The sequence below is a fragment of the Kogia breviceps genome, chromosome 1 (genome assembly GCF_026419965.1).
Source record: "Kogia breviceps isolate mKogBre1 chromosome 1, mKogBre1 haplotype 1, whole genome shotgun sequence".
NCBI lineage: Eukaryota > Metazoa > Chordata > Mammalia > Artiodactyla > Physeteridae > Kogia > Kogia breviceps.
Genome location: NC_081310.1, coordinates 25,439,265 through 25,466,839, shown reverse-complemented (window position 1 = coordinate 25,466,839; position 27,575 = coordinate 25,439,265). Strand labels below are relative to the sequence as shown.

The 27,575-nt window shown below is 45.2% G+C and overlaps 1 protein-coding gene across 2 annotated transcripts in view; it reads left to right on the top strand.

Moving 5' to 3' along the window:
• The window catches only part of NMNAT2 (nicotinamide nucleotide adenylyltransferase 2), a 205,329-nt gene that overhangs the window by 114,816 nt on the left and 62,938 nt on the right, over window positions 1–27,575 (top strand). The gene's annotated exons all lie outside the window — the stretch shown is intronic.

Sequence of the window (27,575 nt, the reverse complement as noted above, 5' to 3'; positions counted from 1 at the left end):
TGAGCAGAGTTCCCTGTGCTATACATTAGGTCCTTGTTGGTTATCTATTTTAAATATTGCAAGGTATACACTTTCTTCAGGGAGGGGACTTAGATGAAATCAATAATAAGGGCACTACCAGTTTATTCCTTAGATTTTGAGGCCAAATAAAGAAACAGCCCGACCAGTGTGCACACACTCCAGCAGCCCCATTCCTTGGGCATTAAACCTCTGAGCCCAGCCCAGCCGCTCTCTCCGTAGAGAAGCGTGGCTAAAGGCATCTAAGTGATTAAGAATTTAAAAATGGAGCAGGAAATGATTGTTGCCAAGAGAGAGATGCTTCAGCTGAATCCTTGGTCCATTACTCTTGAAGGGATCATTATAATAGCCCACAAACTGACGGCAGCTCTCAATTATAGATGCTTTTGAAACATATGGTATTTTTTTGCCGCAGAGAGGAGGTGGTTAAGTGTATTGGTAGTAAGAAAACCTAGATCCAGGTCCTTATTTTTTTCAGTAAATTACTTAACCTCTTTATGTCTCAGGGTTTTATTTATAAAATCTATATTGCAATAATAACACTAAATAATACATCAAAAAGTGACGTGAGGATTTAAAAGTTAAAAAAAGTAATTTGTGTTTTTCCCCTTATTTCCTTACCTCCATTAGCGCATTCTCTCTCTCACTGTGGAAATCTTTTTTCCCACATTCTTTTCATTTTTGAAAACTGAGGTAAAGTTTATACAGAGTGACAAGTAAGTGTACAATTCAATGAATTTTGATAAATTTATCAAAATTTTGATAAATTTTGGAAACCTGTGTAACCAACTCCCCAATCAAGATACAGACCATTTCCATCTCCCCAGAAAGTTTCCTCATGCCCCCTTCCAGGCAATCCTTATCCCCCATACACAGCTATCGTTCTGATTTCTGTCATCAGAGATTAGTTTTGTATTCTTGAACTTCACATAAATGGAATTACATTGTATATATTGCTTTGTGTTTGGCTTTCTTTGCTCAACATAATGTTATTGAGATTTCTCTGTGTTCTTGCGAGTAGCACAGTATCCCTTTTTACTGCTGAGTAGTATTCCATTATACGAATCTACCATAATTTGTTTATATGATCTGTTCATGAACATTTGGGCTGTTTCTGGTTTGGGGCTATTGTGAACACACCTGCTATAAACATTCTTGTAGAAGAAGTATTTTTGTGGACATATGTTTTCGCTTCTCTTTGAGAAGCACTTAGGAATAGAATTACTGAGTCACGTGATAAGTATCTGCTTAACTTTATAAAGAAATATCAAATCGTTTTCCAAAGTGGTTGCCATTTTACAATCCCACCAGCAATGTACGAAGGTTTCAGTTTTGCCATATCACCACCAATATTTGGCATTGTCAGTCTTTTTTTAATTGTAGGTCTTCAAATTGGTATAAAGTGATATAAAATGTAACCCATGGGGGAAACTCAGTGAAGAGTACATGGGACCTTTCTGTACTCTCTTTGCAACTTCCTATGAATCTATAATTATTTTCAAAATAAAAAAGATTTAAAAATATGTATTCAATATGTATTCAAGTTTTCACACATTTTCCTTTAATTCGTTTATCTTTTTATTATTGAGTTGTAGGAGTTCTTTCTATATTCTAGATAGGAGTCCTTAGTTACATATATCGCAAATATTTTCTCCAGTTGGTCACTTACCTATTCATTTTCTTAAAAGTATCCTTTGATGAGCAGAAGTTTTAAATTCTCTTGAAGTTCAATTTATCATTTTTTCATTTATAGTTAGTACTTTTTCTGTCCTAAGAAATCTTCACCTATTGCAAAATCATAAGTTTATTATATTATGTTTTCTTCTTGAAGCTTTATGGGTTTTTTTTGTTTTGTTTTGTTTTTTGCGGTACGTGGGCCTCTCACTGTTGTGGCCTCTCCTGTTGCGGAGCACAGGCTCCGGACACGCAGGCTCAGAGGCCATGGCTCACGGGCTTAGTTGCTCCGTGGCATATGGGATCTTCCCGGACCGGGGCACGAACCCGTGTCCCCTGCATCGGCAGGCGGACTCTCAACCACTGCGCCACCAGGGAAGCCCCCAGCTTTATGGTTTTAAGCTTGTATATTTAGATAAATATGCCAAGTTCCATGTTAAATTAACTTTTCAGAAATATTTGGATAGGAGTTGAAGTTCTTTTTTTTTTTTTTTCCTATTAATTTCTCTAGTAGTTTCAGCACCAATTTCTGTTGTTGAAAAGATGTCCCTTTTCCCATTCCTTTGCTTTTGTTGAGAATTAGTACACCATATATGTGTGGGTCTCTGGGAAACCTTTTAGTCAGATTGAACCTCTTGGATTCATCTTTTACCATCTACCTTTTTTTCCCTCTCCTATTGTTGTTTGTCTTTGTGGGTTATTTTATGGGATTTCTTCAACCTAATCTTCCAACTTTTCTTAGAATTTTAAATTTTAGCTGTAATATTTTTAATTGGCAAGAGTCTTTCCTTGTTCTCATATTTGCTACCTAGCCTCCTTCATTTCTTTGTTCAAATGTCACTGTCTCCTTGATGTAGTCCCTGATCATCATGGTTACATTTATATAATCCCTTTCTGCTAGCTCTCCCTAACTCCCTTCCCTGCTAATTTTTTTCCTCCATAGCATCTATCATAATCTGGCATACTATATTTCACTTATTTTTTTTGTTCGTTGTCTGTCTCTCTCACTGAAATGAAAGCTCCATGAGGGCAGGAATGTTTAAATGGTTTCTATATTAGTACTATTTCTGTGTTTCTAGCCCCTAGAATAGTGCCATGCACAAATAGGCACAGTAAATATCTAATGAATGAATGAATAACTGTTTCTTTGTTATAGAATTTACTTCTCATTTCATGAAAGCAAGATCTTATATCTCTCTGAGGATATTATAATGTCTTTAATTTTTTTTTCTATTTTCTGCATTTCCAGTTTCTCTGAGTTCCTCCCCTCCCCCCATTTGTTTATTTTGATTTTTCGCCTTTATATTGGATGCTTTCTCAAATGACTGGTGATCCTTGACTGCTCATTCATAAACTGGGCCTTGTTGAGTCATAGATGGAGCCTGTTGACTAGTGGATTTTAGGGACGTGCAAGGGTGGTTCCATCAATATCAATCCATGCTTCTCCTGAGCCCCTCATTTCCCTAAAGAGGAGTCCTCAATCTTCTGCCTGAGGAACATGAACTAGTCTGCATGTGTTCTGGGAGCCTCATGAGAAAGGGAGCTGTGGCTCTCACTCTTCAGCATGGAGACTTGTACTTAATCCCCTTGTGTTCCAGAAACCACTTTCCTTCTGCCTTTCACTTTGTCTCGTTTCTCAGAGTCTCAAACCTTTTAGGATCATTTGCTCCAGAGAATGATATTCCCATTTCCTGCCAAAGTCAGGGAGGGGCAGCAAACCTGCTACACGGAGGAGGCCGGGGCTGTGTAGGTCTAACAGACCATTATGCCAGTTTTTACCCATTCTCTGTCCAGCTCCATGCTCTCTAAGGTAATGGTACCTCAAATCCTGAGTCACTCTTAGGTTCAATGGTGCAAATTAGCTCCAGGCATTTAAGTTTTGGCTTCCTCTACTCTGCCACATCAATCACCACTCATGCGTTTATTCTGCACCTTCCAAAAATGTGTAGGCATCTTTCGTCTCCCCTCCCATTTTCTTTGTCCTTGACATTTTTACTTTTTTATTCCTTTAATGTCATTTTAGTGGGGTTTCAAGAGAGGGGCAGTAAATGCATGTACTCAGTCAGCCCTGTGTAACAGAAGTCCGGTGTAAGGATTAAAAGAAAAGTGGAGTGGACAGTGACTCATAATGTTAATAGCTGTCGTATTTAATCTGGTCTGCCTAGCTTGATTCCTAATCTAGTCCATTAGGCCTACATTTGATCATGGTGCTACTCTAGTAACACAATAGTGCACGTGCCGGTTAAAAACCAAAAAACTGAAGTTCTCTGTGCTGATTTAGGAAGCCATAAAAGTCTGTCGCCAGGGAATAAAGTTGGTATTAGAGGATATCACATAAATTCAGCAAGTAATTTCTGACCGGGCTTTAGTTCTTCCCAGAAACAAGTTTCATAGAGTTCAGACACTCTTGCCATGAAGGTCTCTGCCTCCTACTCTCCTTGTAAAGCTCTTCATCTCCTGAGAACATCCTGTGCACAAAGAAGAGGCCAGCCCCTTATATTCAGAGGTTATTCATCCAACAAACATTGATGAGCATCTATAACATGCCAGGCACTAGCTAGGCTGGGGATTAGAAGATAAACCTGGTCCTGACCTGACTTCTGAGAGCCTACAATCTAGTTGAAGAACCATATGTAGAGAATAATGCAGTGACATAAATGACAGTGCTTAGCAATAACTGCAAAGAGAGGTATGCACAAATTAACATGGGAGTGCAGAGAAAGGCTTGATCCACTCCACCCTGGGACACAGGGAAGGCGTCCAGAGGAACAGATGTGTTGTCCCTTCTGGAAAGTCATATTTTTCCCTAAGCTTCAGGAAGGCATCATATAGATGGGAGAAATGTTCATCCCAAGGAGACAAAGCCAAGTTGTAACTGGAGATGACCTGAGCAGAAACATCTTTCAGCTCAGTTGCAACAAAAGCAGCCATAGATCAGAAAAGGAGCCCTTTACACTCAACCACTTCACCACAGGGGGTGGGTGCAGGTGATGGCGGGTTGCTGGCTCATTCATACTTTACACTCACCAGTGAAGGGCTGTCTCCTTCCCACATGCATCCACAGCCAGAGATGTCAGTTTTCGAGGACCTGGAGATGGATTAAGCAGAGAGGTGTAAAGTAGGATGAGACCATGTGGTTTCTACCAGACATTTCTATCGCGGGCATCTGAGTGGATGGTGCTGCCGTTAACAGAGACAGGATCTAATAAGGAGGAAAAATCCTGCTGCGTTGGGAGTTGTCATTTTGGTTGTGGTTGTTGGTGACTTTTCACAGAAGCCCAGCGAAATTAGAATAATGGAGTAGTTGAGTGACTTGAATGAGAAGGCATCCATAAAGTACCTGGGAGGTTATATTTGGTAATCATTATTAATTAACATGATGAGGAGTTGGGGGGCATGTGATAACCTAATCCCAAACTGTGCTCTAGTTCCTCAGTTCTCTCCACTTAAGACAATAACATGTGACCTATTCCTGACCCAGTGACCAGAGCAGACAGGAAGTGGGCCCAGAGCCGCCTCCCTAGGGCACACTGGAGCCTCCCAATCACCAGTGCTCAGCTGTCCGTGGGCATCTGAGTTGGGGCCAGAAAGACTGGGTGGGGTGTTCCTGTGCTCTCCTCAGCTGCCCACTGCGGTACCTGTTCAAGAAGGCACAAAACAGACTCTTGGGTGAAATAAATTCAGTTGAATGTGGCTTTCATGAAAAGCGCAGAGTGTGCTGAAATGTAACAGGATTTACATTAAATGTTGGTGGGGCCCTAAGGCCTAGAGCGGCTGCCCATGGTGTGAAAGTTGGAGAAGAAGAGAGTGTCTTGACCATTTAGGGCTCAGAGACTCTCCAACTGGGCCTGTGCTTGTTCAGTGAGGAATAAAGACAAACACCTTTCCCTGGAAGAGGCTGTGTAGAAGGCCAAGGAAGGTCTCCTTTGATATTTGTCTAACTAGATTGCCCAGGTGACAGCTGGTGGGGTGGGGATAGGTGGGCCGGGGACATGTAACCTGTATCCTTCCAGCAAACCTCTAGGGGAGGCCCTGGGCCGTGTACATCCCCGGAGATGGCAGTGTATGACGGCCAGCCACAGTCTGCATTGACACACTCATGCGATACCTTTCTTTGGGTGTGGCCAGGAGGGCCAATGGAGAAACCTTTGATCAGCTTTTCTGCTGGAGGGACCCTTTCCAGTGTCCTCTTAAGTCAGTGAGGGAATGGCATCACGCATATTCCTCGGAGCCTCTGGACTCGTGTTTCTCCATCCAGCTTCCCTACTGGGAACAGTTAGACTGTACTGGTGGGTCCCTGAGTTAGCTGTGGAGAATAAATTCATAGCTGGACATGAGAGAATTAATGGCAGCGTTACTAAGTTAGGAGAAGGAAGCACCAGGTGCAGGTTATCTGAGGAGAAAGCCAAGGGGGGCACCATGTTTCAGGCCTACCTAGAAATGGTTTGGGTCGTGGGGAAATCAAGTAGCTTATAAGAGTATTAGTTTCCTATCACTGCTGTAATAAATTACTACAAATGTAGTGGCTTAAATCAATATACTGTAAACGTATTACCTTACAGTTCTGGAGGCCAGAAGTCTAAAATGGGTCAGGTGGGCTGCTTTCCATTCTAGAGCTTGTGGAGGAATCTGTTTCCTTGCCCACTCCGCCTTCTAGAGACCATCACGTTCCTTGGCTCGTGGCCTCGCAGGACTCCGACCTCTGCTTTCCTTGTCTCGTCTCTCTTTCTGACTTTGACCCTCTTGCCTCCTTCTCATAAGGACCCGTATGTTACATTGGGTCTACCTGAATAATCCAGGAGAATCTCCCCATCTCAAGATCCTTAACTTAATCACATCTGCAAAGTCCTTTTTGCCATATAAGGTGACATACGCACAGGTTCTGGGAATTAGGATGTAAGCATCTTTGGGGGGCTGTTGTTCTGCCTCCACAGTAAGGTGACCTTCTCAACCCACCTCCAGTTTGAGTTTTCTCTTGTCTTCGAGTCTATCTAGAAATGTTCAGTAACACCTCTGAATGCTGGGGTATCCAGGACTTACTTTTACCAACTCCAAGTATCCCCTGGAGGGTTCTCTGGGTGATGGCCTCCTCCTCGGTTTCGTTCCTTCCCCCAAAAGGAATTTGGACGGCTGGGTGGAGTCCTTCTCTCTGGGGTTTCCACAGTGGGAGCCAGGTACATCCCGGCTCTGTGCCAGAAGAGGCAGCATTGCCTGGTGACACTGATACCACAGCCTGGCCCAGCCATAGGCCGAGTGGCAACTTCCCTTGATCATTATCCCCAAGTCTGCCACTACCTTGTGGTTCCCAACAGGCTGATGGCTGTCACTGCTGCCAACAAAACGAGGAAAAATGTGCAGAGGCTTTCAAGGTCCAGTAACCAGTGGGGAGAGTGAGGGTACCCAGACCTGGGTGAAGCTGGGAATTTTCCATGGTGAGTTTGCATCCCCAGAGAAATGGTTACATCCAAGCAAGCCGTGGAATCTCCTTCTGGTCCAGAATGATTTACAAGTGATTCTGGCGTGGTCCTTGTGGGCTTAGCTAGCATATGCTGTTGCTCAGACTCAAAGGCAGTCTCTCTGACATTTAGAATCTCTTTTCCCCACTCCTGGGCAGGGCTGGATGGTGACAGTGTCTGCTTGTATCTCCCTTCTATCCATGTGCTCATACAGATCCCAAACCTCATTTTAAGTCTGGTCTCCATTGTAATTGCCCCCAGTTTCCTCTCCCTTTGGTCTGGTCTATATGACTGAGTGCTTTAATTTATTCAGCATTTTGCACTTTTAAAACTGAGTATTCTCAGTGATTAATACCACATCCTCCCTCATAATTTAACTCTGCAGTGTATCCTGCATTATCACGTTCCCAGAAGACAGTCAGATAAGATAAAGTCGTCTGGGGAAAAAAAAAAAAAATCCCATGTTGGTGAGATCAGAAAACAGAGAAAGGAGTAGGCTTAACTTTATGAATCTGGGTCCTGCATACAAATTCTAGAAAAGGCCCACTAGCCCTTTGTTTGCACTAACATGAACGGTTCTCTAACAGAAAGCTGGACCTGGCAAGCACGTGTGGTGCTTGGGCAGAGCTCTTATCCGAGGACACAGGTTCAGTTGGAGGGTTTCAAGGGGATGCAGAGCAGCAGAGCAGGGCGTGCTGCTGCCGAAAGGGTTGCCCGGGAGAGTGGGGGGCAGATTGTATTCCCTGGGGAAGGGGCCCTGAATTACCAGCAGTGTGTGTGTGTCTCTCTCTGAAGGACTCAGGCCTGAGGCTGCAACAGGAGGGCCCCACAGAGAGAGTGCAGAGCCTCCCAGAAAGGAAAGCAGTTCAAAAACGAAGCCTGGGGCTTCCCTGGTGGCGCAGTGGTTGAGAGTCCGCCTGCCAATGCAGGGGACGTGGGTTCGTGCCCTGGTCCGGGAAGATCCCACACGCTGTGGAGCGGCTGGGCCTGTGAGCCATGGCCGCTGAGCCTGCGCGTCCGGAGCTTGCGCTCCGCAACGGGAGAGGCCACGACAGTGAGAGGCCCGCGAAAAAAAAAAAAAAGAAGCCTGGTGGGGCTTCCCTGGTGGTTCAGGGGTTAAGAATCCGCCTGCCAGTCGCTTCCATAAGTGGTGCTGGGTAAACTGGACAGCTACATGTAAAAGAATGAAATTAGAACACTCCCTAACACCATACACAAAAATAAACTCCAAATGGATTCAAGACCTAAATGTAAGACCAGACGCTATAAAACTCTTCGAGGAAAACATAGGAAGAACACTCTTTGACATAAATCACAGCAAGATCTTTTTTGATCCACCTCCTAGAGTAATGGAAATAAAAACAAACATAAACAAATGGGACCTAATGAAACTTCAAAGCTTTTGCACAGCAAAGGAAACCGTAAACAAGACGAAAAGACAACCCTCAGAATGGGAGAAAATATTCACAAATGAATCAACGGACAAAGGATTAATCTCCAAATTACATAAACAGCTCATGCAGCTCAATATTAAAAAAACAAACAACCCAATCCAAAAATGGGCAGAAGACCTAAATAGACATTTCTCCAAAGAAGACATACAGATGGCCAAGAGGCACATGAAAAGCTGCTCAACATCACTCATTATTAGAGAAATGCAAATCAAAACTACAATGAGGTATCATCTCACACCAGTTAGAATGGGCATCATCAGAAAATCTACATACAACAAATACTGGAGACGGTATGGAGAAAAGGGAACCCTCTTGCTCTGTTGGTGGGAATGTAAATTGATACAGCCACTATGGAGAGCAGTATGGAGGTTCCTTAAAAAACGAAAAGTAGAATTACCATATGATCCAGCAATCCCATTACTGGGCATATACCCAGAGAAAACCATAATTCAAAAAGACACATGCACCCCAGTGTTCATTGCAGCACTATTTACAATAGCCAGGTCATGGAAGCAACCTAAATGCCCATCGACAGACGAAAGGATAAAGAAGATGTGGTACAAATATACAATGGAATATTTCTCAGCCATAAAAAGGAACGAAATTGAGTCATTTGTTGAGTCGTGGATGGGTCTATAGACTATCATACAGAGTGAAGTAAGTCGGAAAGAGAAAAACAAATATCATATATTAACGCATGTATGTGGAATCCAGAAAAATGGTACAAATGAACCGGTTTGCAAGGCAGAAGTTGCGACACAGATGTAGAGAGCAAACGTATGGACACCAAGGGGGGAAAGCCGCGGTAGGGTGGGGATGGTGATGTGCTGAATTGGGCGATTGGGATTGACGTGTATACACGGATGTGTATAAAATTGATGACTAATAAGAACCTGCTGTATAAAAACAAACAAACAAAAAAAACACAAGTAATACTAAACTTTCTTTGGGTTATTTGTATGGAAATATGTTAATATAAATGTTTCAAACATTACGTGAAATTTCTAAAAATCTTTAAAAAAATAGAGATTTAGCAACATAAGGGTAGGAAAGCTACAAATTAGCATACAGTTGCCCAAAGGCATTATACACAGGGGTTCTTTTTTTTTTTTCAATAAATTTATTTTATTGAAAAAAAAAAAAGAATCTGCCAGCTAGTGCAGGGGACACGGGTTCGAGCCCTGGTCCGGGAAGATCCCACATGCCACGGAGCAACTAAGCCCGTGCGCCACAACTACTGAGCCTGCGCTCTAGTGCCCACTTGCCACAACTACTGAAGCCCGTGAGCCTAGAGCCCGTGCTCCACAACAAGAGAAGCCACCTCAATGAGAAGCCCACGCACCGCAGAGAAGAGTAGCCCCGGCTCGCCACAACTAGAGAAAGCCCGTGCGCAGCAACGAAGACCCAACGCAGCCAAAGATAAATAAATAAAATAAAATAAATTTATTTTTAAAAAAACCAAGGAAGCCTGGTGGCTTCTCTTCATTAGAAGAGAAAAGGTACTTCCCTCCCAGGCTCCCGGATTCGCTTGGCCTGCCCCAGGGCCAGCCTACCTCTGCTCCCCTCAGTGGAGGGGCCACTCAGCCCCTCGGTATCTCCTCTCCTTTCACCTGGTCTGTCCAGCAGGGTCCCCTGCCAGCTCCTCACCTCACCTCCAGCCTCCTTCTCTTCCTTTCAAGCTTCCAGTCAGGCCTCGTCCTCAAGTCCCCAGCTGCGAGCTGGAAAACGGGCCTCTGCAGCCCTCGGCAGCGCCCCCCAACCCCCGGCCTCTGTCCTTCTGCTGGAAGTGCTGCGAGGGGTTCAGGGTCTCAAGCTGTGGCTCTGCCTGAACATCAAGCCTGGAGAGGTTGAGTGAAGATCTAACTGAGATGTTAGGGTCGTGTAGGCCGGAATTGGGAGCTCTGAGCCCTGAAGGAGGTGAAAACCTTTCTCTGCATGTTTTATACTAGCCTCTGAGAGATCCTTAAAGGGGGAGGAGCTGCCAATTGGAATGGAATTCACCTCTCTGTTCCTGTTTGAATTAACCCTTAAAGATGCAATGTGGCCAAAAAAAAAAAAACCCCCCACAAAACCCCACGTGTTTTTAAGTTAATAAGAAATGCTCCTTTATTTAGGAGTTCCTTTTTGTGACCCCACTCCACACTTTTAGAGCTGGTGCCAGCTTGACCCAGACTTCTGGAAGCTCTCACGGAGCAGGAGCCTCTGAAACGCTCTCCTCCACCAGGCCCAGCTTTGGGAGCCGGAGGCAACTGGCCGTTCAGCATGTGGCCCCGCTGCCGTCAACAGTGTTCTCAGGGGACACCACTAGTTAAGGCCCTTGGAAAGGACATGCAGGTTTCCAGGAGGGAGTATGGGTAGGGAAGGTGACGTGCATTGCGTCGAGGTCACCCAAGCCGCAGCATCCGTCCTACCCTCCTTTCCTCGGGTCTGCACCTGGCTGCGTCTGTAACACAGCCCCGCAGCCTGGGGCTAAGGGACTCTGTCCACGTGATGCCCCAGGGTGGCTCTACCCCCAGACTCCTCCTCAGACCCTGGGGCATCAGAGGCTGCTCAATTTTATTTAGCAACCATAAGAGCATACTATGTGCCAGGCAGTGTTCAAAATGCTTTACTCTCAATAACTAAAATAATGTTGCAGTAATCCTAGGCAACAGATACTGTTTTTCTCTCCGTTTGACAGTTGTAGTGACTGAGGCGCAGAGCTGTTAGGTCGCTGGCCTGAGCCCACGCAGCTGGGGAGTGGTGGGGCTGGGATTTGAACCTGGGCGCTCTGGCTCCAGCTGCATGCTCTTAATCACCTGTCACGCTGCTGCATCTCATGATGGCTCCCTTCGTATCCCTGCTGGATGCCCAGCCTCCCTGCTCTGGGGGGAAGAGGAGTGGTGATAGGAAGAGTAGAGCCCAGCATGGAAGGTCAATGAACCTGGCTGTAGTCTGGGTTGTGCCACTATCTGGCCAAGTGACCTTATGCGGCTCTCTCAAGCTCTCTGAGCCCCAGTTCCACATCTCGCAGAGGAGGGAGTGGCTTAGATGCCTTCCACACCACTCTAAGATTGGCTGTTTGCAAAGCCTCCATAAAGCGCTCAGTTATGCTTGGGCCAAGCCATCCCTGCCTCCTCCTGGGCCTCGTCCTGGGGAATACCAGAGGGAAATGGAAGTAGGGAGGAAAGTGAACACGCTCGGCCACAAGGCAGTGGGTGGGCAGCCTCCTTGGGAAGGGTGGACAACTTAAGGTGGCCCTGACTGTGTCCCTCCTTGAGAGCGACAGTAAGAGCTTGGATAACGTTCTTAACAGGGACATCGTCTTATGATTATGATCCATAATGAGTCCCACAGTTATGATCCCCATGGCAGGGTCTGTAGGAAACTTGCAAAGGCTATTCCTGACCAGCTAAAGGCTAACTCAAGTGGTCTCCTCCCGTGCAAACGACAACAGATAGAGTCCAGCTACTCCTTAATGACTTGGAGACATATACAATTTAATTGGATTTAAATGGACAACTTTCCCTAGTTAAGAGTCAGGATCACAGAGTGCGTAATTGAAGTGTCCTATTTCCTCAGTGTTAAGACGCATGCTTTTCATATTGAACATTTTTGAAATTGGAATAGGTCATACAAAGAGTATTTATTTTTAATGTACTGTTTCTCCCCCAGCACACATACACAGACAGACACACAAACATTATTCAAATTGATGGTGCATGTTAGAATTAAAGAAATATAATAGCATTATTAGTCTATGTTGGTGGTGGAGAGAGAAATCACTTTCGGAAGAAGAGGGGCTTTATTTGAATAATCATGAACCCCTGTGGGCAGGAGCGGGCCTCAGGGAGACAAGAAACCCAATTCTGGAATGCTGTGGGGAATCCTTGAAGTATTTTTATTTCTCCTCTTTGCCTTTCTCTGTGTAACTGATTCATTGTTCATTTTTTCTGCTGACTTGCTACCTCTACATCTCAAGGTTCACAGCACAAAAAGGCCAACTACGGCCTCACAGAAGGACCAAATCTCTCTGTCTCCGTGTTTTTCTCTCTCGCCTCTAATCCTAACATCAGGGAAAAGATTCCTGTTGGCCCTGCTAGCCCACCTAGAAGGAATGGAGTGGAGTTGGAGAATAGGGTCACATTTTACAAGATGGCAGCCAGCTTCCTGTCCCTGGGGGTTCTTGGGTCAGTATAAATTGGGCAGACCTTCCATAAGATCTCCCTTGCAGGAGGCAGACTTTTACTACTGCAGATCATTCCAGCAGCACTAAGTGTTGGGACTGGGACGGCCAGTAGGCAGGTCACCTGGAGACAAATCACCTAGACCAGATCTGGGAGGATTGCTGGCTCTGAAAGCAAACAGGATTGCTCAGGTCAGCAGTGGCCATGCGGGCTCACTGTGGGTCTGCCTAGGGCTTTGCACTGATCCCCTCCTTTCTGAGAAAGGAACAGAGGACAGAGGGCCACTGCCCAAGAACATCGGCGGAGTGGCAGGGAGGCAGAGATGGTGAATCAGAGAAGGGGACCTCCTAGAAAGGCTCATTAACCTTTAGATTAGCACCACAGAGGCTCTTTCTGAAATGCTCTCTAAGGGTCCAGATTTTGCTGATCTCAGCCTCAGATTATGTCCAAGGAAAGCACAGCCCCTCCAGTTTCTGGACGGGAGATGGGGTAGGGAGGCTGGGTGGGGAGGAAGCCAGGAAACCAGGGTCCTGGCCTGTGGTGTCTGGCCACTCACCTTTTTCAGGGACCTGCCAACTCAGTCTGAGTGGCTGGGGTCCAGCCACAGAGGTGTGTGGTCTTCAGTTCCAGAACCAGGTGATGAACCCCTCACATGACACCTTCTTCTCTCCTCTCTGGCCCTGAGCACTGGCTGCTGCAACCTCCCTGCCTGTCCTGGGAGCTGCCGGGGCAGCTGACATCTGATGAGCCACTGACCTAGAGATTTGGCAAGAAAGCTGCTTGCTGTGTTGGAGAGGATGTCAAGTGAGAAAGGGGAGTGCTCAGTGCCAGCTCCTCTGAAACCCAGGGGAGGCAGGGAGCAGCCAGGAGCAGCAGGGAGGAGCAGAGAGGGAAAGCAGTGGCCTTCTGGGGCAAAAGAAGAAAACCGGCAGCCAAAAGGACTATTTTTATTTCCAACTCTTCAAGCACTGCTCCCAAGAGATCTGCCCGAGTGACGAATGTCCTTGTGCACCGAGAAATCACCTGTTTTTTGTGTACAGAGAGCTCTGTGCTGCCGGATAAACATCCCCTCTCTTCTTCAGCCACTTCACCCTACCACCCACTCCATGCTAAACGATTCTGGGAAATATTAGTCTCTGTGCCTTGTGCACATTTTCAAATCAGGAAGAGCTGTTGGAGCACAGACAGTAAGAGGCACTGATATACATGAACTGTCAACTAACAAGGAGGATTGCATGGAAATATGGTTTATTAGGTTTGCTGGCTTGGTAATTCTTGTGGCAACACATCTTCATAGTTTGCCTGTGAACTGAAATTATCTCACCAATTTCTGTCTCTGTTTTCATATTATGGAAAGGAAAGAACTATGAACACTGCTGGGAAATGGTAAGGGTAACAGCCATCCAAACTCTATTATCCCTGTGCAGTGTGATTGTAGACTAATAATATTCTTCTCATCTTGGTCCTTCCCGGGTCCTTTCCCACCTACATGGCTATCCCAGCCCTTCCCTAACCCCTGGAGCCAAACTTTCAGCTAACCTAGTAATTCTTCCTCTAATGTGTATCATTTTTTTAAAAATAGTCACTCTTTAATATAAATGATGTTCACACAAATTCTCAAAGAAATGACATGTGCTCAGTATTATAGCAAATGCAGGAGAGTTTACATATCAATTTATTGTCCTCCAGTGAATAGAAACCCTTTCTTTCCCTTAACTGTAATACAGGTGATTTAGTCTCTTTAAAGGTTAAATTACACATCAAGGGTATGATCCAATCTTATTTTTTTTTAATTTTTATTTTATATCGGAACATAGTTGATTAACAACGTTGTATCAGTTTCAGGTGTACGGCAAAGTGATTCAGTTATACATATATCTATTCTTTTTCAAATTCTTTCCCCATTTAGGTTATTACAGAATATTGAGCAGAGTTCCCTTGTTGTTTACCTATTTTAAATATAGTAGTATGTATATGTCAATCCCAAACTCCCAATCTATCCCTCCCCCCCATCCTTCCACCCTGGTAACCATAAATTCATTCTCTAAGTCTGTGAGTTTGTTTCTGTTTTGTAAATAATTTCATTTGTATCTTGAGCCTATCCTCCCCTTTCCATCTATTTCCCTCATCCACTCCCACCTCATCAGTTGCAATATTGGTCCTCTAAGCAAAGGAAGCCATAAACAAGATGAAAAGTCAACCCTCAAAATGCAAGAAAATATTTGCAAATGAAGTAACTGACAAAAGATTTATCTCCAAAATTTATGAGCAGTTCATGCAGCTCAATATCAAAAAACAAACAATCCAATCCCAAAATGGGCAGAAGACCTAAATAGACATTTCTCCAAAGAAGATATACAGATTGCTAACAAACACATGAAAGAATGCTCAACATCACTAATCATTAGAGAAATGCAAATCAAAACTACAGTGAGATTATCACCTCACATCAGTCAGAATGGCCATCATCAAAAAATCTATAAACAATAAATGCTGGAGAGGGTGTGGAAAAAAGGGAACCCTCTTGCACTGTTGGTGGGAATGTAAATTGATACAGCCACTATGGAGGTTCCTTAAAAAACTAAAAATAGAACTACCATATGACCCAGCAATCCCACTACTGGGCATATACCCTGAGAAAACCATAATTCAAAAAGAATCATGTACCACAATTGTTCATTGCAGCTCTATTTATAATAGCCAGGGCATGGAAGCAACCTAAGTATCCATCAACAGATGAATGGATAAAGAAGATGTGGCACAAATATACAATGGAATATTACTCAGCCATAAAAAGAAACAAAATTGAGTTATTTGTAGTGAGGTGGATGGACCTAGAGTCTGTCATACAGAGTGAAGTAAGTCAGAAAGAGAAAAACAAATACTGTATGCTAACACATATATATGGAAGCTAAAAAAAAAAAAAAAAGAGGTTCTGAAGAACCTAGGGGCAGGACAGGAATAAAGATGCAGACGTAGAGAATGGACTTGAGGCCATGGAGAGGGGGAAGAGTAAGCTGGGATGAAGTGAGAGAGTGGCATGGACATATATACACTACCAAACGTAAAATAGCTAGCTAGTGGGAAGTAGCCGCATAGCACAGGGAGATCAGCTCGGTGCTTTGTGAACACCTAGAGGGGTGGGATAGGGAGGGTGGGAGGGAGACGCAAGAGGGAGGAGATATGGGGATGTATGTATATGTATAGCTGATTCACTTTGTTATAAAGCAGAAACTAACACACCATTGTAAAGCAATCATAATCCAATAAAGATATTAAAAACATATATATATATATATATATATATATATATATATATATATATATATATATATGTTGGTCCTCTAGTTTCTCAATCCTTTTTCCACACAGCCCAGAGTGCTTTTCTTTTTTTAAAAAATTAATTAATTTATTTATTTTGGCTGCGTTGGGTTTTCATTGCTGGGCGTGGGCTTTCTCTAGTTGCGGCGAGTGGGGGCTACTCTTCGTTGAGTGCACAGGCTTCTCATTGCAGTGGCTTCTTTTGTTGCGGAGCACTGGCTCTAGGCACATGGGCTTCAGTAGTTGTGGCACACGGGCTCAGTCGTTGTGGCACACGGGCTCAGTAGCTGTGGCTTGCAGGCTCTAGAGTGCAGGCTCAGTAGTTGTGGTGCACGGGCTTAGTTGCTCCACAGCATGTGAGATCTTCCTGGACCAGGGCTCGAACCCGTGTCCCCTGCATTGGCAGGCGGATTCTTAACCACTGCGCCACCAGGGAAGTCCCCAAAGTGCTTTTCTCAAAACATAAGTGAAATCACGTCATTCCCTTTCTTAAATCCCGTCAATGACTTCACATTTCCCTTCAAGTACGTCCAACATGATATGTCTCCTGCTGAACCATTCCAGCGACACTGGACCTTTCATGGTCTAGAACACACCAAACTTTATCCTGTCCTAGAGTCTTTGCACCTGTCACACCTCCACTTGGAATGCTCAGCTCTAAGTCTCTGCCCCTGATTTCCTCCTCATTCATGCCTCAAAAGAAAATTATTTTCTCCAATATATCTTCCCTGACAACCATCTCTAAGTAGCTTTCTTTGCCTGTTTCATGTGTGCCTGATTATGCATTCTGTTCATTACTTTCATGCATTTTTCTCATTGTACATTTGTGTGTGTGTTTGTGTGTATACTTCAAAATAAATACCGGTCTTGTCTGTCTCCCTATTCCAGGTTTTAGGCTCCATGAGGGCAGGGACATGTGTCTTTGGTCTACCTCTGACCATCAGCACCCAGGCTTGGTACACAGGATATAGCAGATACTCAATACATTTTTATTCACCTCTTTTTTGAGCACAGGCTACGTGTGAAGAATTGTTACTATGTGCTGGGCAAATAGTGAAGAAATAAAACAGACTGCCCGCATATGGCAAATGGTCATAACACATGATTTAACTATTATTTGAGTACGAGGGGAGAAAAGGTGATGGCTCTTTTAATATCCAAAGCACATTGAAATTGCATTAAAAAAATAGTAACAACGGACTTATCTATTTTGCTCCACTTGGGAAACAATATGAGATGAAATATGAGGTGAAAGAGGTTTTATTTAAAGTAACTCCAGCCCAGGTATGATATCTTGGGCCTATTTAGCCATTTTCTCTAGAGATTCCTAATATGCTTTCCTCAAACCGTCACAGCATTAAAGTAGTTTAAAGAAAAACCTTAAAGATTTCCCTGAGCCTCTTAAAGAACATGACACTTTTCCTTTTCTTCATGCAGGTAAATGTATGTATCTCTCCAGAGTATTTATGAATTTTAGTCCCTTTTCAAGTTGGCCATGTTTACATTTAATTGAAGGAGAGGAAATAAAGTTCCTTTATTTACACTGAGGAAGAAATTGAATTTAGGATGAAGCTGCTTGATGTGGGGTAAAGGGCACTGACTAGGTGTCAGAAACTCAGACACTGGGTTCAGTTCTACCACTAAGTAATTGGAGAGTCACATCATCTCAATGGGCCTCACGTTTCTCACCTGGAGAGTCAGAGGGTAGACTCAGTTAGGTGTTCCCCCTAGTAGATCAGGATGAATGATGGTGAAATGACTAGAGGCCCCTGGGCCAGGGGCCTCTAGTCATATACGCTATATCCAGAGAGAGGACTTGGTGTGACTTCTGATTCCTGAGTAACCTTGGGGACTGCTTGGTTGAACCACAGTCATTGAACCCACATTTACCCTGCATTAGATACCCTACTGGGTGGGCTCTGGTGGCTCAGAGATTCATTCATTCAACAAATACTTACCAAGCACCTACTACACACAGTGCTAGGAGCTTTGTACATAATGGTGATGGAAGGAAAGTCTATGTCCCTGCCTTTAGGGAGTTCAAGTCTAGTGGTGGATACAAGTAGCAAGCCAAAAAGAGGGAAGGAAGTACAGAAACAGCAAGTGTTGATGAAAAATGTGGAGAAAAAGGAAACCTCTTACACTATTTGTGGGAATGTAAATTGGTGCAGCCACAGTGGAAAACAGTATGGAGGATCCTCAGAAAATTAAAAATAGAGCTACCATATGATCCAACAATTCACTTCTGGGTATTTATGTAAAGAAAACGAAAACACAAACTCAGAAAGATATATGCACCCCCATGTTCATAGCAGCATTACTTACTATAGTGAAGATATGGAAACAACCGAAGTGTCCATCAGCAGATGAATGGATAAAGAATATATATATATATGTATGTTATGTATGTGTGTATATATGTATATATATATGGAATATTAATATTATTCAGCCATAAAAAAGAATGAAATCTTGCCATTTGCTACAGCAAGGATGGGCCTGGAGGGTATTATGCTAAGTGAAATAAGTCAGAGAAAGACAATGCTCTATGCTTTCACTTCAGTGTGGAATCTTAAAACAAAACAGAAACAGACTTAAAGATACAGAGAACAAACTGGTAGTTGCCAGAGGGGAGAGGGTAGGTGAAGGGGATTAAGAAGTACAAACTTCCAGCTATAAAATAAATGTCATGGGGATGTAATGTACAACATGGGGAATATAGTCAATAACATTGTAATAACTTTGTATGGTGATGGATGGTAACTAGTCTTATTGCAATAATCATTTCATAATTTATAAAAATATTGAATCCCTATGTTGTACACCAGAAAGTAATAAAATATTGTATGTTAATTATAATGAAAGGAAGGAAGGAAGGAAGGGAGGGAGGAAGGAAAGAAGGGAGGGAAGAAAAAGGAAGAAGTACAATGTAAAGCACTAAGAGGAAGGAAACAAGGTGCGGAGGTAGAGGATGACATAAAGAAAACCATTTAGAAAGTGGACGGAGAAGACTTCCCTGAGAAGGTGGTATCTTTTTGAATTATCAGAAAGGAGGAGGGGAGATGAAGCTCACATCCAAAGGTAAGAAAGGGCTTAGAGTATTGGAGGAACTCAAAGCCAGAGCGGCTGCCATTTAGTGGTCCAGGAAGAGAGGTTTGAAATAAAGGCTGGTGAAGAGGGTAGAAGCCAGTCCATGCAGGACCTTTGGGGTCAAAGTAGGGAGGTTGGATTCTATTTTGAGTAAGGGAAATAGTGTGATTGGACCTCCATTTCACCAGTGTGACATTTCCCTTGGCAAACACTTAATTTTGTTTATTTTTCTATAATGAAACTCAGCTTAGCTAATGAGAGTCCATTTCCCCCTTATGCAAGGGTACTATGCAGATGACATAATAAGTTCTGGGACTCTCCTTTGAGTACTCTTTCAGCAACTGCAGGCATCTGCTGTTTTAATGTAACTTGTCATTTGTTCTCTTGCCTTGGGCAACAGGAGGTGATTGCTGAGGGCTTTCCCCTTCCAAGTTCTGCCGTCATCTCAGCTCTTACCACTATGCCCCACCTCAGGCCCCCAGTTTGGTCATTCACCTTAAAGCTCTGACATTGGACGCCCTTGTCCACTTTATGATGATCCCCCATCAGGCTTCCAAGCTCTCCATTCTCAGCTAAGCTTTGTCCTACTTTGCACATGGGCATTTGTCAGATCTACTCCCCATCTTATAGGAGGCAAAGATAATGGGGTGGGATGGGAGGAGGGGAGACGTTTGCAGGGAAGGTAGTATCTCAGGCCCTCTCTCTGCCTAAATCTGCTCATCTGCATGAACACGGCACCCCTTGTTGGTGCTGGCATCTCCGTCTCCTTCCAGAGTTGCAGAGGGCCAACTTCCAGAGTTGTGGTGCCAAGTTCTTTCCATTCTCAGATTCCCAAACTTCCCATTTTGACCCCATGCAACAGGTATGAGGGGTGGGGGCAGCAGTGAGCAAGGCTCCATCTTGGGTTTAAAGTGCCCCCTTTCCAGCCCCGTTCTCCTCTAGCTCCACGCTCTGGTCATACAGGCATGAGATAAGGATCACTAGGAGTATGGTGCTGGCGGTGGAGATAGAAAGAAGCTGGTGGATTTTAGAGGCTGTTGATGGAACCGACGACGACGTGGGGATTAAAGGAGAGGGAGGAACAAACGATACCACCCTGGTTTCTGGCTTCAGCTTTGAGATGTTTATGAGAGACAGTCAAAGGAGAGATGTCAAGCAGATAATTAGATTTCTGAGATTAGAGCTCAGAGGAGAAGTCTGCAAGGTGATAGAAATTTGAGAGATGTCAGTAGACAGATAGTTTTTAAAATCGTGAGAATGGATGCTAAATAGTCTCAAGTGTTCAGATGGGACTTAGACTTCACTGTGTGGTCCTGAATATTTCACCCCCGTGATTTGGATAAGAAGAGTTTAGTCTCCAGGTGGCTGCTCCAGGGGCCCTGGGGACCCAAGTGGTGGTTTAGTGATCCCCTGACAGCTGCTGTTGATCCCTCTGTAGACTCTTCTTAATCTGGTGACATGTGAGAGCTCCCAGCTGGGGACATTGCTTGGGACAAGCCCAGCTCATAAGGAGTAGGGGCAGGAGGAGGGAGAGGTCTGCCCAGCTGGATGGAGCGGGTAGAGCGGGGGGTCTTTCTAGATGAGAAGGAGTAGCTTAACCCTAGATGGTGGCAGTGATTCCTTGTGCCTCAACGTTGCAGGTGCAGCACAGGATATTGAAGCGGTAGAGGTCAAGGCCCACTGTGCTCGGGTCTAAGGAGAGCCTGGGACCACACACTCAAGCATGTTCTTCCCTCAAGAGTCTCTCAGGCAGATGATACTCTAATTCCTCATATTTATACCCTGTGTAAACCCAGACAGTACAGTCTCAGAGGGCTGTTGTATTCAGAAAAGTCAGTTCAACATTTACTTATACTTGAAAAGGAATGCCATCTTTATTGTCAAGGATGTTAAAGGCACTCACATATGTGGTCCCAGCAACATCAATTAAAATTTTATTTCTTTTTCTATTCAGATAGTTTACACACTTAAATCTGCTCTGGCACCAACATTCTCAAACCTCTCCCCTAAATAAACTCTTTTATACCCTAGTCTCTGAGCTTTCCTCTCTCTCTCTCTCTCTCTCTCTCTCTCTCTCTCTTTCAGCCCTTTATTACGTATATGATTTGGACTTTCTCCTAGGAGGAAAGAATGCATGCTTTTTCATTGTGGAGAAAGAGGTTTATGGAATTAGGTTGAAATGAAAGGATTCTCTTTGGTGGGATAAAGGGTTGGACATTTTTGTTTCATCACATCACAACTTGTAGCTTATAGGTCAAATCATGCTTCCATATTGTCATTCAAAATTCCCAGCTATCCTGCAGGTTAGTTGCTTTTATTAATCCAATTTCATAGAGGAGGAAACTAAGGCTCAGATAGGAGGTGACTTGCCCAAAGCCATATAGCATAAAAAAGGCAGAGAGAAGGCTAGCACTGCCTGCCAGCATGCAGGTGGCTGAGACACGGGAAGTATCAATGAAAGAAATGCAGGGAGATAGATTGTTTCTCTCTCTGCTCCTCTCCTTTTTCTCCTCTGCTTACCAGTCTCTCCTCATTTCCTTTCAGCAACAAAAGGACAGGGGCAATTCCACCACCTGGTCAGGAAATTAGGTGAGAAACAAGGAACTGGGATCTGTCTGACTTTTCTCTGTTTCTTAATCTGTAATAAAATGAAGAGGTTAGAACTGACGACTTTGGATTGAATTCTGTGAATGCTGGTATAACCCACAGAAAGCATGGCTACCTCATGACCCAGTCCTGACATGGTGATGTACTCAGAGAAACAACTGTCAGATAGACAAAAAGTAATTCACAAAGAAATCTTAATCTCAGCTAAAATCTCTCAAAGAACACCAAAAGTGTGTTCTGCTCAAAATAGAGCAACACTTTAAAAAAATCTGTCTCGCCATGTACATTTCAAATACAACTATCTCTCAAGTGCCATCACCTATCTCCACACTCCTAAAAACTCACCCTAAGCCCAGAATATTTGCATCTTTCTTTTCTTTTCATCTCACTCTCAGGGTCTATTTATTTCTCTTCCACCAGTAACTCAGAGTTACTTTCCAGAGGAAATCAATCTACCCAGTCTGGTTTCTCTCAATTCCCTCCTTTCCCTTTACCCCAGTTCATCAGAGAAGACAGCACTGTCCCACAATTCCCCTCTACAGGCAGAGAAGAGGAGAGGCTGTTAAAAGAGATGAATAATGATTTTCCTATCACATTGGGATAAATCCAAGAAAATGGGAATGAGAACATGGGAACTCTTTCACATCGCAGGTGCTCAAAGACAGAGCAGATGGTGGAAAACTCCCTTCTGAGGTCTTCTTAGGTTGCACTCCATCCTCCACCATGTGTCTCTCCACCAAGGGCTTTGCTGGACACTCATAGAACAGTGGGAAAAAGAAAGAAATAGAGAGAGGGGAAGGAAGGAAGGAAGGAAGGAACAGAGGGAGGGAGGGGAGGAAGGAGGGAGATGGGAAGGAAGATGGAAGGAAGGGAGGAAGGAAAAAAGGGAAGAAAGGATGGCCCTGTCACAATACCAGGTGGAAGCAGGAGGCAGCCCAGGCCTTGGTGTACGGAGGCACCTCTGAGAGGGAAGGATTGCCCTGCGATACTCCTGAAGAGTTTCCCACCCTGTTCTTGATTCTCCTGCTCCTAAGAGCACTGGCTCAACCTCGGGGAAATCAGGGTGATCCTTGGATTTGCTCAACACTTGCATATATCATCTCACTTAAGCTTTATAACCACTTGGGCATGTGGGCATTGTACTGAAGTGGTCTGTGGATAAGTCTTTCTCCCCTCACTGGTATATAAACTACTCTGGGGCCAGACTTTGATTTCATAGATCCTTGTATTCCTGACACTCAGCATAGTGCACCGGCGCATGGTAGGTGCTCAACGTTTGTGGAATGGAAGTAAGCAGAGCAGATTTTTTTTTTTAGGTGAGTCAACTAAAATCCAGAGCCACCAACCAGTTTCAGGCTGGGTGATTATCGTGTAGGGATGTGCACACACCTACGTCTCCAGTGCACGGGCTTCTGAGTCCAGACTTGGTGTGATTCCTGACTCTGACACTTAGCTTCTCATCTGTAAACTGTGCCTAATGATACCAGCCCCAGTAGAGCTGATGTGATGATTAAATAAACAGTAACAACAAAAAGGTGATTTTAAAAATCCTTAGTAGCCTTGCACTTCATGGCCCTTCCCTCCTTCCTGCTCCAGGCACCCAGACCCCAGACCACACAGCTCTGTGTCTGGGTCACCCATGCTCTCTGCTCTTGCATCTGATTTTAGGAAGTCCAGCGAAGGTAAAAGTAGAGGTCAGCAGTTTGGGGCTTGTTTGGTGTTGTGTATCTACAAGGTCTCAGCAGATGGAGCCCGTGGCCTCTGGCTCACCCGAGGCAGGAAGGATTTAGAACTTTTCCCAGGGAGAGAAGGGCTGGGCAGTGTTCTCCTGCTCTCTCCTTCCCGACCCCTCCCTTCCCTGTTCAGGAGACTCTCAGAAATTCCTCGCCCCCCCCCACCCTCTCTGGGGGATTTCCTTTCTCAGGGAGGGCAAGATGACCTTGCTCTGGTTTTGGAATTCCAAAACCGACCAGGCATAAATCTTCCAGAGCTGACCTGGCTTCTAAAAACAGAACTCAGCTCAATCACTCCTTTCCTGTGGGCATCATGTCTGCATCCCCCTCCTCCTCTCAAGGAAGAAGCCAGCTCCAGAGCCTGGCCCCGATTCTTCATCAGGCCTGGGCTTTTCTCTAACAGACTGGGCTAGCGTCTGCAAACAGGCAGGAGAGCTTCAGGATGGGAGGCCCAGAAGGCCCAACAAAGCCAAAGTGAGCAGAGCGCTCAGGATCCAGGGCTGGGGTCCCAGGGCCTGCGGGGGAGGTGAGGCAAAGACGGTGTTAGCCTGGACCAGTGCCCAGGATTAGAGGCTCAGTTTCCCACTGTCTGTGGGACTCAGGAGCTCCCATAGCACCGTGAGCTTACCTCTGTCATTAAAACAGTAATTCTAAAGCCTGTAGCACAGTGCCAGGCACATAGACAACACTCAGAAACCTGGCCCATTGTTACAACTCTTACAACACCGTATTGTGTTTGTCTGTTTAGGTATCTCTCTCCCACACTGGGTGCTCTGTTTGTATCTCTTGTGCTTATTAGCACAGTATCCAGCTCACAGTCGATGCTAATTTAAAAAAAAATTATTTTGGACACTGGTCAAGACTCTTCGAATAGTTCCTGGCATTAACGTGGGTAGAGGCCTGTCCCTTGACCAGTGACAAAATTCCTGGAGTTCATGGACTTGGGTGGGAGTTCAAGAATCCTCTTCCAGCCCATGGGTTATCTTGGGCAGTCTCTGGGCCTTTGCTTCTCTGTCAATAAAATGTGGGGAAACTGAGTCAACTCTAACAGGGCTTTTCTGCTTCCAGAGCCTGTCTGGAGGTGAGTTGATTGCAGGTGGTGAGGACCGGGGATCAGAGAGTGTAGAAAACTAGGGTCAGGCTAAGGGTGGGACTGGGGATTTGGGGCTGAGACCTGCAGGGTGAAGCTGGGCCTACTGTGTACAGTTAAAGGGCTGACCAGCCTGACCACACGGCCCTGTGGCTGCTGCTTTTGAGGCATGACCCGAGGGCCCCAATCTAGAGGGATCTACCCCACCTTGACGCAGGTTCTGGAAATTCCCATCTTGGAGTCACTTTTCTGGGGAGAGGCGGTAAGGGCTCTTATTAAAGGATGTGTTAGACATGGATCAGGTAACATTTATAAAACACACACCTGTCAAGCGATGAGCAGTGTCAGAGTACTGAGTGACAGTCAGCTGAGGGCAGGAGGGAGGCACTGAGGTCTGAACACGGGATACACCCAGGAGGTAAATGAGATTCCAAAATACAGAGCCAGGGCCCACATGAGGAGTTGGTGCTGCTGTGAAAAGCCTCAGTTTTCCACAAGTGGGAGGAAGGGGCATCAGATAGGGGGCTATTTCCAACATGTTTTGTCTCGTATACAACATACTATATCCCCATGGGGAGAAGGCTGCAATTATCCACTCCCTCACTCCCTCGCTGTTTGTTGAGTATCAACATTGAAGATGATCTTCTAAGGGCTGGGGGGTGGGATGGGTAAGACAGCAAGCCGGATGACACCCAGTCCTGCCGTCCAGAGCACCAGCAAAGTGTCAACACTCCTGCACGGTCCATCGGGAGCCCACGGCCGACCAGCTCAAAGGCCCAGGATGCCCAGTGGAGCTGACCTACCCTGGGTCCGTCCTGGGTATCACGGTGGCCTGGGAAGAAATCCGGGGCTGTTGTTTGGCTCAGCACATGATCTTTACGGACATGAAGGAGAAAATGGGTCAGGAAGATTGTGTTTGGTATGAATCCGCTCCCTTTTCAAGCTGGAGAGCCTGCAGGAGAGGAGGGGCCGGCCCCTCTCCCGTCTGCTTCCATCTCACCGTGTGGCCACTGATCGCAGGGAGGCGTTGGGAAGACAGACGCTCAGCCCCGCCACCCACTCCCTCCTCGCTGTTCACATGGCTCTCCGTGACCTGTGTCAAAATGAATTCCAGATTCCAGGGGGGGATGTCCCTGGGAACCCAAGCACGTGGTGTCAGCGGGCACTCTGGCCCTATGATGTCATCAGCATTCCCAAGGAAAGCTGCCTGCAGCCCCCCAGTCTATAGATGGTGTCAGGATGCGCAGAAACGGAACCCAAGAAGAGAAATACAGGCTCAACCCTCCCCCAGAGTAGGTGTTTTATTTCAGTAGTCACTAAGGAGAAAACTCCTCTGCGTATCAAAGATTAAAGGCTTTGGTTACTCTGAATTTGGTGGTGTGCTCAGTTCCTGGGCTTCTCTAATATTTTAAAAGCAGTTTGGATGTGATGTCTTTAATTTGCCTTGAATTAAATGAGCACACACACACACACACACACACACACACACACACAAAACACCTGTCCTTAGTGCATAGTACCCTCTAAAGCAATGCTGGACGAGTTACACACATGCTACCAAACGTGCATGACACATGCTTGTGTTCACCAATATGGAAATGCCGTGTCAGTGGGGAACTTGGTGCTTATTCTTTATTGTGTTAAAACAGTTGAAATATAAATGGACCCTTTGAAAAGCATGTGCAAAAAAGCATTTTATTTCTATCTGTCTGTCTGCCCCAAGTGATTTCAACCAGGCACAGATGGCCATCACAGTATGATGGATAGTCCATTGAATATGCTCTTCTGTTTTTTTTTAAAATCATGAGCAGCATCTTTTTGTTGGGGTGGATGGATGTTCTAGACAGCAAGAGAAAAAACTTGGATGGAATATTAAGATGGAGTATTAATTTAAACTTTTGACCTAATTATTATTTTATGTATCTCTTAAACTCTGTATGAAGTGGTATTAGGAATTTAATCTCAAAAGTAGCATAGGGCTTCCCTGGTGGCGCAGTGGTTGGGAGTCCGCCTGCCGATGCAGGGGACGCGGGTTCGTGCCCCGGTCTGGGAGGATCCCGCGTGCCGCGGAGCGGTTGGGCCCGTGAGCCATGGCCGCTGGGCCTGGGCGTCCGGAGCCTGTGCTCCGCAGCGGGAGAGGCCACAACGGTGGGGCCCGCATACCACAAAAAAAAAAAAAAAAAAAGTAGCATATACAAAGTACAGAACTTTGGTGGGGTCTTTTTGGTCTACAGGTTGCTGCATCTGTAGATGAAAAAAAATCACCTCCAGACTGGAAATTCTACTTTTTAGTTGCTTGTACTTTTATCCATACCTGTGCTGTAGTTCAACTCAAGAGCCATGCATATGATGAGTGTCTGCAGAGTATTACTGAATGTTTAGTGGATAAGCAGGGGCCAGGTACTGGGGATGTATAAAGAAGTAAACCGTTGTCCTAAACTATAGTTGCCCCAAAGAAAATGTGATCAAACCTGTTATGGAGATATACACGGAGTTATGGAAAGAAAGAATGAATTTCTCAATGTGGTGAATTGGACTTTGAAGGGTTGGCAGGTGATACCAGAAGGGCGCCTGAGGCAGAGGGAACGCAGAGATGAAGGTACCAGGGGCGTGTTCATGAACCCACGTCACTGGGGGAAGAGGGCGCGCTTGAGGGCTGTAGCCAGGAGCTGAGGCGGGGCTGCAGGGTACAGATTTAAGGGCCAGATATGCTCTACTTGGGAGTTTAGGTCTCATCCTACAGGCAGGTAGTTGTGAAAGGTTTGAAGGCATCTTAGATGGTGAATGGATGAACCTAGAGAGAGAGGCAGAAGGTTCCACGTGGGACATCCTGAAGGCAGCTTCTGACTTGCAGCTGAGACAGCCGTGGGCAGAGTCTGCCTCAGAAACAGGAGGCCCAGAGCTGCAGCTCAGCAAAAAGCCACCCAGTTCCCAATAGCTACTCACCCAGCAGGGCCCTGGAGAGA